Genomic DNA, 6,963 nt, shown 5'->3' with positions numbered 1-6,963 from the left:
CCAGATACCATCAGCAAATACAAAACATTATGCATGGCAATGCGCATGCGTGTGATAGTAAACGCATGCGCATTTGATTTGAAAGGCAACAAATTTTGGAAATGATGAATCTAGAATTTAGTTGTAATCGTTAATTGTTTTCATAGCACAACATTTGTTTATCTTATTATTTTTTTATTCTAACCATTATGCCTTAGAAATTACCCAATGTGTGTATTGTATAAGTCTGGTCAAATTGTTGTAGTAAAAGATGTAACATTGGGATGAAATGCAGAGCTACAGAGAAGTTGTATTTTTGTATCTTGCCCACTAGATGGGAGTGTAGTTCATAATCTGCTGTAGAATGTACGAGCAAAAGAGAAAGAGCAGAGACATTTTTTGAACATTGATTGAACTGATGGTAGCAAATTAATATTGTGTTGCCTTTATCATATTTTATAATTTGTACCGTATAGCTATTTAATCTAGCTAATTATTTTAGTTGCCACGTTGAGTAAGATCCATTTAATATAAGGGGTTGAGATATTTGTCTAGTTTAACCAAGGATTGGTTAACCCAAGATCCCTTGCAGAAATATGCAAGGAGAATGTGTCTGTATAACACCCTGCAAACCTTTCACTGGCTCTCTAAATATTTAATAAAATAGCCTCTAAAATAGTGCACTCAGAAAAGGGTGTGTCTATGTGTGTGTGTGTGTGTGTGTGTGTGTGTGTGTGTGTGTGTGTGTGTGTGTGTGTGTGTGTGTGTGTGTGTGTGTGTGTGTGTGTGTGTGTGTGTGTGTGTGTGTGTGTGTGTGTGTGTGTGTGTATGTGTGTGTGTCGGTGTGTCGGTGTGTGTGAGAGAGTGTGTAGGCGCCCCGGGGACCAGACAGCTGTCTTTGACTCTCCTCAGCAGCAGAGACCCCCTGTGTGTGGGCTCAAGCCAGCACACGGTCTCAGCTGAAGGCTGGGGTGTGTGGGGTTGTGTGTGGAGGTGGCAACAGCTAAATGGATTTGCGAGAACAAAAGACCGGGTGTTGGGTTTGCTTTTCCAGCAAAAAATCTGCCATCGTCTTCCTCACCATTATTCTCTCTCTCTCTCTCTCTCTCTCTCTCTCTCTCTCTCTCTCTCTCTCTCTCTCTCTCTCTCTCTCTCTCTCTCTCTCTCTCTCTCTCTCTCTCCTCTCTCTCTCTCTCTCTCTCTCTCTCTCTCTCTCTCTCTCTCTCTCTCTCTCTCTCTCTCTCTCTCCCACTCCCTCCCTCTCCCGCCTTCTTTCTTTATTGAACTGATTAGATTGGTTAAATCTTGTTGCCAAAGAGACACAAACACACATGTATGTTGTATATAAATAACAATCAGACCATTATTTGTCTGTCTTTCTATCCGTCTATCTATCTATGTATATATGTATATATATATACAATATCTATATATATATATATCACTGTCTATATCTGTCTATCCTCCCCACCTGCTGTGACCTTGCCGTGGTGGAGAGGCTTGCGTGCTTCTATGATCCTGAGAGCGATGCTGGAGGGAGCCTACGGCTCCTGGCAGGTTCAATCATACCAGACTGGTCCTGGGTGAGGAGTGAGACAAAAGGCAGCGCCTGGTCCTCCAGGTTGGGGGTTGGGCGTGGCGCTAACAACGCCATCCCGTAAAAAAACAACTATTGTTACAGAAACTAAAATGAGAAATCCTATTGATATCAGGCCCATTGTAGACCCCAGCCACCCAAACTCTTTGGGTGGCAGTATGACCACATCTGATGAAAGCCAAAAGGAAGTCAGGAGTGTGAAAGACGGCCTACTAGGGCCTAAAACCAAGATCTGCAATGAACGTCCGAATGTTTGGGACCACCAAGACAGCACAAGTCCTTAGTGAGATGAAAAGATACCGCCTGGACATCCTGGGGATGAGTGAGAGTCACTGGACCGGCTCCGGTCGTCAAGTCCTGCATGATGGGTCTGTCATTCTCCATTCTGGCCACGAGAACACCAACACATGGTGAGGCATCTTAATCTCCAAGGAGAAGGCCACAACCTTGCTGGAGTGGGAACCAGTAAGTGAAAGGCTGATCCAAGTACACCTCAACTCAAAGTACTGTAAACTCACCATCTTACAGTGCTATGCACCAACCAACAAGGCTGTGGAGGAGGTCAAAGAAAACTGGAATGAACAACTGCTAATGGCGGTTTCAAAGGTACCCCAATGCGAAGTTCTTCTCCTAACTGCTGACATGAATGCCAAAGTGGGAGCCGACAATTCCAACAACGAGAAGGCAAAGGGCAGGCCTGGATGTGGTGAAAGGAACTACAATGGTGAACGCCTTGTTGTTTGTTTTCTGCATGAGCAACAACCTGGTCATCGGCGGTACCATCTTCCCCCACAAGAACATCCATAAGCTCACATCGCAGTCACCTGATGGTAGGACAATCAACCAAATTGACCACATCATCACTAATGCTAAATGGCGCAGGTCACTGCAAGATGTTAGAGTTACCGAGGTGCAGATGCCTATAGCGACCACCACCTAATCGCCGCCACCGTTAAACTTTAGTTGAAGAAGTCAATCCCAAAAAGCCACCGGCAGAAGAAACTAGACATTGCAAAACTCCAGTGTCCAAAGAAAAACAAAGAGTTTGTGTTGGAACACAGAAACCGCTTCAGCACGCCAGAGGCTTCCTCTGTAATGGAAGTAGAACCCACCATAAACAGCAAATGGAATACTATCAAGACCATATACTACGAAACAGCACAAAAGGTCTTGGGCTTCAAACAGAGAGGGGCCAAAGAATGGATATCAGCTAATACTTGGCAGAAAGTTGAAGAGAGGAAGGCAGCTGAAGGCAAAGAGGCTGAAAACCAAGTCCCAACGACTGCTCGAGAAAACCAAGATGTCCTATAAAAACAAGGACAGAGCGGTGAAGAGGAGTGCTAGAAGAGACAAAAGGGTCTTTGTTGAACACCTGGCAAGTGGAGCCGAGAAAACTGCAGCCTATGGAAAGCTGGGCACAGTGTACAAAATCACAAAGCGACTCTGTGGCAAATGTACAAAGCAAACTATGCATGTTTGGGATACATCGGAGAGTGAACAAGCAGCCAGATGGGTTCAAAACCTCTAGGAAGTACTCAACCTCCCTGAGCCAGAGTAACCAGCGAGCATCACAACAACAGAGGATACCCTCAAAATCAACATCAACCCCCCTGACTCTGCTGAGGTTACAGCTGCCATCCAAACCCTATTGTCAAAGTTCCCAAGAAAGGCAACTCTAAGAACGGCGACAACTGGCGTGGATGACTCTTCTATCTGTTCCAAGCTAGGTGTTCTGCAGAGTCTTTCTTAACCGGATGGAGACAGCCATTGGCATCAGGATTAGACAGGAGCAAGCAGGCTTCAGGAAGGGAAGAGGATGTATGGACCAGATCTTTGCTGTCTGTAACATCATAGAACAGTGCTTGGAATGGAACACACCCCTCTTCATCAACTTCGTGGACTACAGGAAGGCTTTTGACAGTGTCCGCCGAAACAACCTATGGAAGATACTGCTCTCCTCATCGAAGATCATCTCAATCATGAAAACATTCTATGAACATTTTGAGTGTAGTGTCATCATGGGAGATGACCTCTCTGAGTGTTTTTCCGTGCAGTCCGGAGTGAGACAGGGTGCATCATCTCCCCTATCCTCTTCCTGGTCGCCATAGACTGAATCACATCCAACACCACAGCCGACAGACCCATTGGCATCCAGTGGACTCTGGTCTCCTGATCTTGACTTTGCTGATGATCTTGCTCTCCTATCAACCAACCAGTACAACATACAGGCTAAAACTGATAGGCTGAACAACTTGCCAGACAAGTTGGGCTTAGTATCAACACTTCCAAAACACAAGTGATGTGTGTCAACTCCACCTACAGCACTCATCCTTGTTAATGAGGAACCACTTGAGTTTGTGGAAGATTTAATCAGCAAGGACAGCGGGGTATCAAAAGACATCACAGCAAGGCTGGGAAAGGCTCAGGGTGCCTTCTCCCAACTCCGTCCCATCTGAAGATCAAAACAATACAGCCTAAAACTAAGATGCTCCCATTCAACAGCAACGTAAAGTCTGGTCATCTGTATGGTTCAGAGAGCTGGCGGTCAAAACAGTCATGAGGAGAATGGAAGTGCTCCATAATGGACGCCTCCGACGAATATGCCAAATCTTTTGGCCTAATAAGATCTCCAACAATGACCTGCACATAAAAACGGGAAGCTGGAGCATCACCAAGGAGATTACGTACAGACGCCTGAGATGGCTAGGACTTGTGTTGAGGATGGAGCAGGACCGCATCACAAAGGTCCCCAACAGGCAAAAGAAAACCTGGGAGGCCAAAAACCTCCTGGCGCAGAACTGTGACACAAGAGCTGAAACAGATGAACCTATCATAGGGAGAGGCCCGACATGCTGCCTGGGACCGAGTGGAATGGAGAGTGCTAATTGAAGCCTTATATCCCATAGGGGACGAAGAGTAGTAGTAGAAGTCTATCCGTCTATCAATCTATCTATCTATTCATCTCCAGCTATCCGTCCATTGATCCATCTACCTTTCTTTCTTTACAAAATGTGTTTTTGTTGAATAGGTTTATCGATGGACCTTGTGTTACACCCGCAGCTACCTCCTTTTTATATTGATGTTTCTCACTGTTTATTCTCATTGTTCTGCACCAAGGCTGTTGTGTGTCCAAGTGTTACGTGTTTAACCTACTTTGGTTGTTACAGAAAGGCCTTCAACCTGGGAGCAGCGACTCCCAGCTACAGGTTAAACACCACACACAGAGACACAAAGACACAGGTTTATTTATCGTTCACCAACTACATGATTGACATTCGTTTGCAAGATTCACAACCTCTGCTTTTAAGTGTTGCACAATCTGCATTCACATTTGTAAAACATCCATTGTTTGTTTTCATTTGGCTCCGCAAACCTTCTTTTTTGTATCGAATAAGATGCTCAGTGTGTGTGTGCGTGTGTGTGTGATTTTATATTCCTTATCATCCTAATATTTTGTTTATTCCTAGCTGTCTTAAGAGCAGTAGAACAACCAGTAGTAGTAGTAGTAGTGTATCAATAACAATATAACCAGTCATGTTCATGTTTCTTCAAGGTCTGTCTACTGACCCACAAAACAGTTCATGGTAATGCACCTTGCTACCTTAAAGAACTTGTTGAGATGGAGGTAGCATCAGACACTTGCAACACCAGATCGAAGATACCAGGTGACAACTTCAAGCTGAAGATATCCAGAACGGCAAAGACGAAAGTAGATGCCAGGAGATTCTCTAACTACGCACCAGTTGCATGGAACTCTCTACTTCTAGAAATAAGATGCATTAATAATACCGACTGTTTTAAGAGAATGTTGAAGAATCATTTATATAACCAGTTCTAAAACCATTTTAATTTTTCTTTATAAATATAATGATGTCACGGTAATATCAGTTTCTTACCAACTTGAAAGTCTACACCACATTCTGTGCACATTTCACAGCCAGCCGCTCTGACATGGTTAGCTGCCTTCCTTGCGTTGGCTTGCTAATCATATGAGCGGGATATAAATGCCTCATTTCATTTCGTTTTATTTCATTTCATTTCATGTTGCTTTTGTGTTGCGCTGTTATATGCCACACAGGTCTGATCACTGGTATATCTTTCTAAAGTAATAATACCCAGAAAGAGGCTACCGTTTAGAAGATCTAGGGGGACAGGTGAAGGAGAAAATGGGTCTGTGATAACAGCAGTAGTGGGGAAACCAGGCAAGGGTCTTGACGATATCTGATGTGTGGTTGACGGTTCTGATTCTGAAACTGATGTTTCAGGTCGAAGGCACCATCTGAACCGCAGTGGACAGACCAGCAGACTGGCCTCGTTGATGGTGTTTGTACTCAGCCTTCACATCCCCATGGAGCAATGTGTATCACATAGCAGCTGTCAACCCACACACACACACACTCACATCTGTGCAAACACACACACACACACACACACACACACACACACACACACACACACACACACACACACACACACACACACACACACACACACACACAGACTAACACATATTCATGCACCCAAGGATGCACACACACACACACACACAAATACACATACACACACACAAACACACACACAAATGTGGTCATATGCACACATGTACACATGCACCGACACACACACACACACACACACACACACACACACAGTCTGGATAACCTTTAGGCCAATAGAATGAACGTCATCGAATCACACACCAGGTTGGCGGTTTGCTTTCTGGTAACACACACACACACACACACACACACACACACACACACACACACACACACACACACACACACACACACACACACACACACACACACCCACACGCACACACACACACACCCACACGCACACACACACACTCACACCCACACCGGTGAACATAGAAGGACATTAGATCATCTTCCTAACATGTGTTTTGGTGGCCACCTGTTTGTTTACGTCACACTGGCACATGGGTGGGATGCATGGGAAAGCAATGTTTTTTCAACATGTGTATTTCATTGACTTTCACCGGCTTGGTATTATAGAGAGCAAAAAAATCCACAGAATACAAATTGAATTGTCAATATAACTGTGGTATCTGGTATAGCCTCACAGTAAGCAGCCTTATTTAAGCGTTATGTAGCTGATAGGTGTTTAATACGAAGGGAGGGAGAATCAGAGGACATTTCTGCCACTCCGTGCTTCCTTTTAATGAGAGTTTGCCACGGCTGTGTTCCCGTGGCAACCCTGATGCCACAAAAACCCAGAGAAGTGCTATCGGAGCTGAGCCATTCTTATCCGTGTGGAAGAAAACATCACTCTTCACAGTTCTTCATCAATCTCCCTCTCTCTCTCTCTCTCTCTCTCTCTCTCTCTCTCTCTCTCTCTCTCTCTCTCTCTCTCTCCTCTCT

This window comes from Gadus chalcogrammus, chromosome 19 (genome assembly GCF_026213295.1).
Source record: "Gadus chalcogrammus isolate NIFS_2021 chromosome 19, NIFS_Gcha_1.0, whole genome shotgun sequence".
Taxonomy (NCBI): domain Eukaryota; kingdom Metazoa; phylum Chordata; class Actinopteri; order Gadiformes; family Gadidae; genus Gadus; species Gadus chalcogrammus.
The sequence above is the reverse complement of the archived record's forward strand: the minus strand, read 5'-3'. Positions refer to the sequence as shown.